Source organism: Emys orbicularis, chromosome 2 (assembly GCF_028017835.1).
Source record: "Emys orbicularis isolate rEmyOrb1 chromosome 2, rEmyOrb1.hap1, whole genome shotgun sequence".
NCBI classification, from domain to species: Eukaryota; Metazoa; Chordata; order Testudines; family Emydidae; genus Emys; species Emys orbicularis.
Genome location: NC_088684.1, coordinates 288530338 through 288542248, shown reverse-complemented (window position 1 = coordinate 288542248; position 11911 = coordinate 288530338). Strand labels below are relative to the sequence as shown.

The 11911-nt window shown below is 46.2% G+C and overlaps 1 long non-coding RNA gene across 1 annotated transcript; it reads left to right on the top strand.

The window, feature by feature from the left end:
* Positions 1–66: 66 nt before the first annotated feature.
* Positions 67–11061, top strand: LOC135874891 (uncharacterized). Its single transcript, XR_010561157.1, has 3 exons — positions 67–234; positions 8682–8860; positions 11004–11061. It is a non-coding gene; the product is annotated as an uncharacterized LOC135874891 (long non-coding RNA).
* Positions 11062–11911: the final 850 nt, after the last annotated feature.

Here is an 11911-nt window from a genome sequence, read left to right as displayed (position 1 = left end):
GCACTACATGCATGCCAAAGTTTTTTCTTCTCTTTTTTTTCCCCTCTCTTCCCCTCCCCTCAGAGACTCCGATCTCTGCTGCCGTTTTTAAGAGGCTTTTTAAAATCCTTATAAAAGAGTGCTTAGGGGTGCCTCAGGAGTTTTACCATCATTCGGTTACCCTCTATGTGCATGCAAGTTGGGCTGCAAGGTTTTACAGGATTTCTCTCTCTTTGGACTCAGCCAAAAAACAAGGTATCTGTGCAGGCTTGTGTTTTAATCGGTCTCAGTTTCAGCAGAGGCTGGCTGTGACAACTGAAAGTGGGTAAATGAAACCGACAGCTAAAAGTGCACTCCAGAGACTGTAAAGATCACATTGTATCGTATTTTAAACCAGGCAGGCAGTGTCAATTTTGCTATCCCAGTGTCAATCTAAAATAACTCGACTGAAGTAATTTGGAGGCTTTATACATGTGTAACTATGATCAGAAATAATTCAGTTGCAGACAATGGAGTTATTCTGTTTTTTATTGGTGTAATTGAGATCAGAATCTGGCACAATGTGTGTGTTGCACTTGTTGCTTATGTGCTTGTAATATATATAACTATATACATATATGTATAACAAATAGCCTATATTCTATACACCCATATTATGTCCTTGTAAGGACAGTTAGGGTCTCTCAAATCTTCCCCAGTTGACACCCCTATTAGCAGTAAATAAGCCACTCTGGGATCTACTTGCCCAAGTCCTGCAGAGAAAGTAGTATACACACTTTTCTTTAACCCTTCTCTTCCAAAGGGCAGCTGTCCTTGCTGTCACCAGGGAGACTGGCTTCTGCTGCTGCAGATAAACAGTCCTGGCCAGAGAGGGAGACGAAAACGATGTGCTTTATTTTGCATAGGGAATTCATCTTCCAATGATGCCAAAACATCTTTAAGTGCAAAAGGTCTAAGAGCCTCGGCTGTTACCGCTTTAAGAGCCGTGTAATTCCATTGGTTTAACTCCCTGCGTTATCAGATCTATGTGCACTTTAAAGTCTGGCAATTCACTGTTCTCTAAGTCAAAGTCTCTTCGTTTTTCAGATACTGGTTTCAAAGTTTTTATGTGAGTTGATCCTGATTCAGGGGGTGGGGAAAAAAATTTAAAACCAGCCTAATTTTTTCCTTCTTCTTAAAAAAGAAGAAAAAAAGCTTACTATAAATATGTATTGCTGTAAATTTCTAAATCATACCCACACGTCATTTGAGACTTTTAAACTGGCACAGCACCTACTATGTATATGAAAAAAGAAAAATAAACCCACCGCTGACAGATACGCACACAGATAATGTTATACAGCCAAGGAGGTTTTGTATAAAGATCTTTTAAATCTTATTTAATGTAAAATGCTGACTTTTTAAAAAAATCAAAATCCAGATGCTAAACTGTTTGCAATCTATTGTACTGTGGTCTCTTACCTTCTGTTCAGGAGACGTGCTTGGTTTTCTTTATGACAGGCTTTATTTCTTAGTATTATAGAACACGCCTATACACCAGACCTGCACCAATGAAACAAAAAAAAAGAAAAAAAAAATTAGAAATTAATCCTTGGTGTTATCTTTCTGATTGCAGTAAGGGTTAATATGACCCACAAACAAAACAGACACCAAATTAAGCCACCCACGTGCAGCAAGGGCAATACAGCACAGAAAATAAATTCAGTATTAGCTACAGTTTAAACAATGGACTTTCTCATGTGCAGCATCTTTCTCACAAGCTGCCTCCCAAACCAATTTAACGTTAGATAAGGCATTTAGAGTTATTGCCTCCTTGTTTCCTCGAGCTCCCCCTCTGTCCACTTGCATCCACCTGTCTCTTGTCCTTTACTTAGATTGTAAGCTCTTTGGGCCTGTTTTTGTTCTGGGTTTGTACGATGCCTAGCACTGTGGGGTTCTGGCCCATAACTGGAGTTCCTACATGCTATCCCAGTGCAAACAAACAAAACAAACAAACAAACAAATAAATAATACAGAGTTAGAGTACAAAAACTGGTAGCAGTCGGAGAAAGAATTTATGAGATACAGGCAGGGGAAGAAATCTATATTTTCAGATGATGCCTCTGGAATATTATGATATACCATTCAAAGCTATGATCCTATCTTATCTGCCTCAAATCCCACATGCATAAAAGTCAGAGCGTTTAAGGCCAGAAGGGACCAGCACATCAGCCTGACTTCCTGTATACAACAGGCCACTAAACCTCACCCAACACCCCTGCAGTGAACCCAACAACCTGAATTAGATCAAAGTATTACAGCCCTCAGAAGACTAAAATATTGTGTGCCACAAGTAGAGAACAGATAGCACTGCGGTGTACCAGTGCCCGAGGCCCCTGCAATGGCAGGGAATTGATTTGCTCTGATATACCCAGATCCTAGCGAGCAACCCCACCTCTCCTGCTAAATAATTAATGTAGTACAGTGTTAAAGCACACTAGGGAACCTTCTGTGCACACCAGCAGGGTCTACACAGACCAATTAATGTGCACCATGTTAATATGGTTTAGAAATCACAATCCATAGTCTGCATTACTGCTCCAAGCGGACAAACCCTCAGAAAACAAATGAGTTCATTTGCTTCATGCAAGAGTCTGTTCTATAATCCCTGATATGCCTAATTGCTCAGATATCCCTACCATTTGAATGAGAAACATGATACGAGGCTCTCATTTAAAATGTGTTTTCGTCTGTTCACAAAGTGAACATTGCATCTCTGGGAATTTTCCACTTATGTGAAGGGAGTGTAAAGTCAAAGGTGGGGGTGGGGATGCACACTGTCCCGGAGGCCCAGGTGATCAAAGTAAAAAGGCACACTTCGTTCAGCAAGCTACAGTTATTCTTTAGAAGGAGTAGAATGATCCCGTGACTTTACCAGCCAAACATTTTCAGGCATGTCGTGATGTGAGTGGCCCTTCAATGGGAGGTGGGTCCACCCCACCTGACACATTTAGCTCACCTCCCCAGATGGAAATGGACATGGAGAAAGTGAGCAATATCACCACAGCTCATGTGGCTTCATCAGGCCTCCAGATAAGAGGATCCTATAGAGAGTCAGAGAGAGAGAGGGGAGATACCAGATAGGAAGCCGTGGGAGTTGCTGCTTGATAGAGAGCAAACCTGCTAGTGGAAAGCCTCAAGCGACAAGACTAAGGAACCCTACGGCCAGGGTTGTGGCTGGGACTTCTCAAGTTTCCTTGGGAACTTTGTTAATAAACCTAGACCCCACATGCTAAGCCTCCCCGGTGCAGCTGCTGACGACCCACCTGGGCTGTGGTGGCCCCACCTGCACTCCGTCTCTTCCCCTCCCTGCTCTGCCCCTTTCCCGACACCCCCACCACCCGCCACTGCCTGGTGATTCCCTCCTCTCCTCCACTCCACCTCCCTCATCTCCAGAGGTCCCTGCCGCTCGCCACGTCCCTCCTCTCCTCCACCCTTTTCCCTGTGAACCCCCCCTGCTGTGGCCCTTCTCTCCTCTACCCCTATGACACACCCTCGCCACCCACCGCTTGCTGTGTCCCTCCTCAACCCCCCACCCCTATGGGGGATGGGGGTGGAGGAGAGGAGGGATTCAGTGAGCAGCAGCGGGGGATGCTGAGCGGGGAGGGGTCTGAGCAGGGGAGAGGGTGGGGCCTGGGGCAGAGTGGGGCAGGGCCTGGGGCAGAGCAGGAGTGGAGTGTGGGCAGGACCATGGGCGGAAGAGGTGGGACAGGGAACGAGGCTCCCCCAGGGGAAGCTTCACCCGCCACCCAAGAAAGGGTGTTTCTTGACAAATTAAAGCCTATGTTTAAATTATTGGGGAGCTCATGGGGGGAAACTGAGGCAGTGGTTTGCCCCCAAGCCAGACCTGATAGGCGGTGCGGCTATAGTGGGTAATTGGCAATTGCTCTGGTGATTTTACTACACACAGTGTTGGAGCCACTGACAACTCCTCCCGTCTGTCCAAAGGCAGCGGCAGCAGAGTTGGGCCTTCAGTATGGGAGTTCACTATATGCTTTTTATTATAAATCCAAGCTGTGCTTTGGTCCAGATTCTGCTCGCAGTTACACCAGTGTTTAGCTAGAGTAAATCCACCGATTACAGTGTTAATCCAGATTTACACCACTGGGACTGAAATCAGGTTGCTGGCCCTTTGTTGGCTTCAGCTTGCTTTCTAGTGAGCAGGTATCCCTCTTAGGGTGACCAGATAGCAAGTGTGAAAAATCAGGACAAAGGTTGGGGGGCACCTATATAAGGCAAAGCCCCAAATATCAGGTCTGTCCCTATAAAATCAGGACATCTGGTCACCCTAATCCCTCTCCTACTTGTTAAGATAGCAGTAATTAAGTCCATTTATACATGCCCAGCAAGTTCTGTGGGCCTTTATTGAATCATAGAATATCAGGGTTGGAAGGGACCTCAGGAGGTTATCTAGTCCAACCCTCTCCTCAAAGCAGGACCAATCCCCAGACAGATTTTTGCCCTAGACCCCTAAATAGCCCCCTCAAGGATTGAGCTCAAAACCTTTGGGTTAGCAAGCCAATGTGCAAACCACTGAGCTATCCCTCCCCCCGTATAGTACTATCTTGTTACACACAGAAAGCCTAACTTTTCCTATTCCTCCTTCTTCATGCTACTTGGGTGCCAGCAAAAAGGGTATTTAGAGCTCAGGAGAGACAGTCGCCCTGATTCCACTTCTGGTGCCACAAGGGCCCATGACTGCCAATTGCAGGAACCTGCTTTGCTCCTGAAGCCCCAGGATGGAGCAGATCTGGTACACACTGACTCTTCTAAGTATTTAGCTGCCAAACACCAATGAGTCTCTACTGAACATATGCAAACTGTGATTTTTCAAAGGCTTGTAGCTTGGCCAAATTTGGGTGGTTTTTCACAGGAATGCCAAAAGGCTTATGAGTGAATTAGGGTGATCCAAATGTCAAGTCACTGCTCCAAAGCCTGGAGGCGCTAGAGAGTCTCTATAAAACAGCTGCAAGGCTTTTTTTAAAGATGGGCAACATGAAGTATTTTCCCCTAGTCTTGTTTTTGGAAATGGCAGAACCATTTTTGCTGAAAGTTTCCAAAAAAAAAAAAAAAATTCAGCGCAAGGCAGACACCCAGCATGGAGCATTTCGGCCCCAATGGTTAAGTTGGCAAAGACTGAGAATGCAGGATTATGCTGGAGAGCATTGGGCAACCTTAACCGTAGGTGGTTCTAAGAGCTCTATTTATAATAATTATTATTTTTTAGCATTGGCACTGGTTGGCCCTACATATGAAGGCATAGAAGACATGATCCCTGCCTCAGTGAGCCTACAGTCATAATGGGAAAACAGTAGCGGACAGAGGCAGCCTAGAGTTTGCCAATGTGCACCAGTAGTAGTGTTTTTTGTGGTGTGAACACCTGGACAGAGAACACCTGGACAGAGAACTGGCCTCTGGACAGTCATTTCCACACTCAACAGTCTCTGAGTAATAAAAAACAGACCTGAGGAAGGGCCAACTTCTTTGTGAGTGCAAGGGGGTGAAACACCCCTGTATTTGACAGAGCTGAGCCCATTTACCACCAGTGGAGAATTTGGGCCAATAAGTGCCCAGAATTATTGTATAATAGATTGCTTCTCATGAGGCATCTGATGGACATTGTCCTCAGACGTCACCTGTGTGGTGCTCTGCTCTGTTCAATGTTGATAACAGTCGGCTGCGTGCGTGTGTGTTCTCCCTGTGTGCTGTCCCAGCTCTGCGCAGATCGCTGGCACAGCAGATCTCGAGTGAACCGTCCAGTGACCACAGACTCTAATAAGGCACGAAGGCACCCAGCCAGGTTTATTGTCAAACGAAACACAGTCTCTAGTCTCCGGATCAGATGTCTACAGTTCTGCTAGTACATATGTGCTCCCTGACAATGGACCAGCTCAGCCAGTGGCGGGATTTGCCACTGCCCCTTAGGCCAGACAAAGACATCAACTCAGGGATGCATTCTTATACACAGGTACAAACAGGTTACGCCTCATTGAATGCACTGAGATACAGCCCCTCTATGCATTAGGGTGTTGCCTTTCTCCTGGTACAGGTTGGTTCGAACAAACAAGTCTATCGATCATGCTGTCTATCCATCGTATTGTCTATCCATCATATTGTCCTTTCATATTGTCTATCCATCATATTGTCTATCAATCATATTGTCCTTTTATACTGTCTTTTGGCTGGGTCTGCCTGTTCCTTGTTATCTGTGTGGGATGTGTTCATACCAGGCTGTTCTGGTGCCATCCTGGCATACATTCATCTATTAGGGCTTACATGTGTATACGTGCTTTTAGCAGCCTTCCTCTTGCCAACTTCTGTGAGCAGGGCCTGCCTCTGGCTCACAGCCTAACTTTGCTTTATGTTAGCAACGTCTTGACCATTACTTCAGTTCAGGCCTCAGGCCTCATACCGGTCCTTTGATACCAAGGGTTTATGTCTCAGGGCCTCATCTTACTACATTCCCCCACTTTTTGTCTTTTTATGGGGAGGATGTTTACCCATCATCCCGGAAAAGCATAATGCATGGACTGAAGATAACCCAGTGGGCTAAACACTGTTATGAGGTCACCTCATTTTACCATCCATACACTCATGCCCCATCTGTCCTTAGTCTGCACATTCCCTCGTACAACTGGTAGACAGATTTTATTATCCAATTATTTTTTAGTCCCTTATGGTGGCCTGGGAATGTTAGGCCTGGAACCATGACTGGGAAATGTAGTATTATGATTGAGCCTTAGAGGCACTCCCAAATAATATACACCTCTACCCATATATAACGCGGTCCTCGGGAGCCAAAATATCTTACCACGTTATAGGTGAAACCGTGTTATATCGAACTTGCTTTGGCCTCGTGCATTTCCATTATTAATAGTCAGCAAACATGCCTGGCCCCGCCCCCTATCCGACCCCCACCTACTTCCCACCCCCTGACTGACCCCTCAGAACCCCTGACCAATCCAACCCCCCTGCTCCTTGTCCCCTGACCGCCCCCTCCAGAGACCCCCCCGTCCCTAATCATCCACAGGACTCCCACGCTCTATCCAACACCCCCATTCCCCGTCCCCTGACCGCCCCCAGAACCTCTGAACCATCCAACCCCCCCTGCTCCCTGTCCCCTGACCGCCCCCTGAGACCCTCTGCCCCTTATCCAACCCCTCGGCCCCGGCCCAGCACTCTTAACACGCCGCTCAGAGCAGCGTGTCGGAGCCAGACATACTGACACGCTGATCCGCCGGAGCGCACAGCCCAGGGCCGGCTCCAGGCACCAGCCCACCAAGCTTGTGCTTGGGGCGGCACCTGGAGGGGGGCGGCGCAGCGCTCCAGCTCTGGCCGCCGGGGAGAGCAGAGCCCCGGCCGGGGCTCACCGTCCCCCCCCCCCCCCCGGGCTCCGGGGGGGGGGGGGGGCGGCCGGAGGCTTTTTTGCCGCACAGCCCCACCCTCCAGAGTGCTGCTTTACCGTGTTATATCCAAATTCTTGTTATATCGGGTCGTGTTATATCGGGATAGAGGTGTATATGAATAATATGCATATGGCATATATATTTGTAGCGTATATGGGTATATATGTATGGTATGTATGTGTACATATGACACCACCTTATGTCCAAGCATAACCATGCTTTTCCAGTCTGGTGTTGTACTCTGACCCTTTTACTTTGGTGACACAGATAGAAACACACTCATATTAGGGCAATTGCAGTTATCACTTGTATCATCATTAGTAGTAGGAGAAGTAAAACAGAAATTTGGAGCAGTGACACTACAAATGAGGCCTTTATATATATATAAATGTCTTGTAGTTAGTTACCACCCAGTACTGTGTATTCATGTTATGGGTCACCTTACTGCTTGTTGTCACCCTCTGGTAAGCTTTGCTGGGCAGGAAACAGGAATGTCTAGCTTCTCTGTTCCATGGATTACATTGCCCCGTGATACACCAGTAGTTGACGTAGATCCAGCTGTTTTTATGGATGTTGTTTTCCAGATAACTTACTGAATGGACAGTAACCAATTTATCAAATATTGCTGTGTCAGGATGTAGTATTGGTATCCAGACACTGAGCAAGATTGTTTTGAATAACACGTGTCTTAGTTAGGCTGCAGTGTCAGTAACCCAACTTCTGACGGGTACTAAGGGTACTAGGGAATTTGTTTACCCAATTGTAGTTACTGTGTAACTTAATTTATTTACCATTTTGTTTTTTCCTTGCCTTCATGTTGTTTGCTGCCATTCATTTGTTGATTTTTACCTGTGTGTTGATTAAACAGTTTAGCAAGGTTATGCACATTGTAAATGTTCTACAGCAATAATACAATACAGCAATAGTACAACGATAATACAATAGTACAGCAATAATACAGTTGTTTTTACACAGTAACCAAGTTGAAATTAAATGACAGTTTATCCTGGTCCAGCTAGTGGTTTTTAGCTGATTGTTAAATTAATTGTCCATATATGGTAGATAGAGGTGTATTTGACCAGTCTTTTATTTATGCAGCACTTCATTTTTCTTTTCTTGATGCTTGGGGGTTTCTTCACTGTATACAGCTATCTTCTGGTGTCTTTGTGGTGTGATATCTTCTGGTGTCTTTGTTCTTAAGTTGGTTAATATAATAAAGTTTTTGTTTGTTTGTTTTTACATTTCTCTTGTTTTTAGTGGATCACGTCGGGGTCACCAGTGTCGTCAGACGTTACCGGTGTGGTGCTCTGCTCTGTTCAATGATAACAGTCGGCTGCGTGTGTGTGTGTTCTCCCTGTGTGCTGTCCCAGCTCTGCGCAGATCGCTGGCACAGCAGATCTCGAGTGAACCGCCCAATGACCACAGACTCTAATAAGGTACGAAGGCTCCCGGCCAGGTTTATTGTCAAACGAAACACAGTCTCTAGCTCCCCGGATCAGATGTCTACAGTTCTGTTAGTACATATGTGCTCCCTGACAATGGACCGGCTCAGTCAGTGGCGGGATTTGCCACTGCCCCCTAGGCCAGACAAAGACATCAACTCAGGGATGCATTCTTATATAGGTCCAAACAGGTTACACCTCATTGAACGCACTGAGATGCAACCCCTCTATGCATTAGGGTGTTGCCTTTCTCCTGGTACAGGTTGGTTCGAACAAACAAGTCTATCCATCATACTGTCTATCCATCGTATTGTCATTTCATATTGTCGATCCATCATATTGTCCTTTCATATTATCTATCCATCATATTGTCTATCAATCATATTGTCCTTTTATACTGTCTTTAGGCTGGGTCTGCCTGTTCCTTGTTATCTGTGTGGGATGTGTTCGTACCAGGCTGTTCTGGTGCCATCCTGTCATACGTTCATCTATTAGGGCTTACATGTGTATACGTGCTTTTAGCAGCCTTCTTCTTGCCAACTTCTGTGAGCAGGGCCTGCCTCTGGCTCACAGCCTAACTTTGCTTTATGTTAGCAATGTCTTGACCATTACTTCAGTTCAGGCCTCAGGCCCCATACCAGGCCTCTGATACCAAGCGTTTATGGTCCTCATCTTACTACAGACATAAAGCCAAATTCACCGGGGAAAAGCAGCAGAGACTTTGGTTCTGGTTTGCTTTTCAGGTTGTATCTCTGCAGTTCTGAGAATATGGCCACAGTGTCCATCCCGGTGAATTATAAAATGCAGTAGGACACAATAACACTGGAGAATTTCTTACTCCAAAATGTTTTCTCATGACTAGCCTGACACAGCCACTGGAATCCGGATGTAAGAGCAGATAGGAGCTGCACTGCCAGGATTTAATAGATCAGGAAGTACTATATGATCCCTTCATTTTTCTCCTCTCGTGTGACATGAAATAGCAGGAGTTATTGTCTTCAAACTGATATAGTAGCACAAGTGCCTTGTGAATCAGTCATGCTAGGCATCAACACTCACTTGCATCCTCCATTAAGGCACATGTGACATGTTTCTTGGACCCTTAAACCCAGGAAGGGGCTGGTGTCAGCCAGGAGATCTTCAGCACTCAGCCAGCTCTCCTGACAGACACCTCTTCACCTGAGGGAATGGAGTAGATTGCAGCAGAGAAAGGCTATAGCTGCCTGTACTGCACCTGGATATCCATCCTTTGTCTGGGGGCAGATTCTTGCCTCCACTCAGGAAAATTCAGGGAGTGGAAGAGCCCGGGGGGAAACCTCTTGCGGTGGGGAAAGTGGGGCACATGACCTGCTGCCTGCTTGTAGACTACAGGGAACTGACAGGAATGCCAATGTCCTGACCAATATCCATCGGTATGTCCACTGCCAGGATTCACACAACACATGTTGGCAGGCTTCACTGGTAAGCAATTTTGGCGAGAGATAGCGAGTGGGAACAAGAACCGACTAGCCTCATCCATGAGAAGAGTTAGGAAACAGCCTGATTCTCCTCCCCGTGGGCCCCTCCGGAGGAGTTATTATTATTTATTATTTGTATTATGGTAGCACCTAAGAGTCCCAATCATGGACCAGGACGCCATTGTGCTAGGTGCTGTACAAACACAGCCCAAAAAGACAGTCCCTCAGGTATGTGTATTATTTTTTATAGATATGTCTTCCACAGCATTCCATTTCTCCAGCAAGCTGGGAAATGCCAGCATTCAAAAGGTCAAATGCTTTTTTTTCTAAAAGCAATTATATTTTGCAACAGTTATCCTTGAGAATTTCCTGTGTGTAGTGCATTGTAGGGAAGCTGACCAATTTCTCCCGCTCATTGTGTTGTGTAAGATGACACAACGCTGCCAGGAATGCCGGGCATGACAAACCACTGACCATGCTAATGAAACCCTAGTTCATTCATTGTAAAAAACCTGGAAGGTGAAAAAGCCATTGTTATTTTCTTTAGGAGAGTTTTAAATAGGGATTTAATGTTTTTTTACCCATGTCACCCATGAACAGATGAAGGGCCGATCCTCACCAGTTGTAAATCCTCCTCAATATCTCCATTGAGGTTATTAGAACTATGCTGATTTCCACAGGTTTTGTCACCCAGATTTCACACAGCCCTGATTTGGATCATCTATTTGACGCAGCCTCAGTGCAGAACTCTGGCACTGTCCAAAGTTGTCAGCTAGATCTCAGCTGGCTGGAGCTTCTTCCTCATACCAGTGAGTTTCTTCTAAAATGTAAGTTATTGGCCGATGCTGGAATTCATACCAATATCAACATATAATTGATGCCACAAAATTAAGCCTTTGGTTTCCATTTTCCACTGCAACTCCTGTGTGGTACTAGAATGTGGCAGCAGTCTTTCAATCTCAATTTGACATGTCAGGTACATGGAGTAGCATTGCTGGTGCATTTTGACCCACCAACCTAATCCATGCAGCAGCAATGAAGCAGTTAAAACAAGCTACCAGTTAAATGGTAAAAGAAAACAAGTGACCCCCGTGCAATGATTGTTATGCATTGTAGACTGTTGTAATAACTAGGCCTACAAATGGTCCCTAATTGTGAGTTCAACTGTACAAAGCATGGGAAAGTTCATAAGATGTCACAATCGGGGTGGCTCTATGTATTTTGCCGCCCCAAGCACGGCAGTCAGGCGGCTTTCGGCGGCATGCCTGCGGGAGGTCCGCTGGTAACACGGATTCGGTGGCATGCCTGCGGGAGGTCCACTGGTCCCGCGCCTTCGGCGTACCCACCGCCGAATTACCGCCGAAACCACGGGACTGATGGACCTCCCGCAGGCATGCCACCGAAGGCAGCCTGACTGCCGCCCTCACGGCGACTGGCACGCCGCCCCCCGTGGCTTGCCGCCTCAGGCACGCGCTTGGTGCGCTGGTGCCTGGAGCCGCCCCTGGTCACAATAACCCACAATAGCAAATGTTGATGGGGAAAAGGTGCAAAAATGAGACAGAAGGATTGAATTAGTCCGTACAAAAAG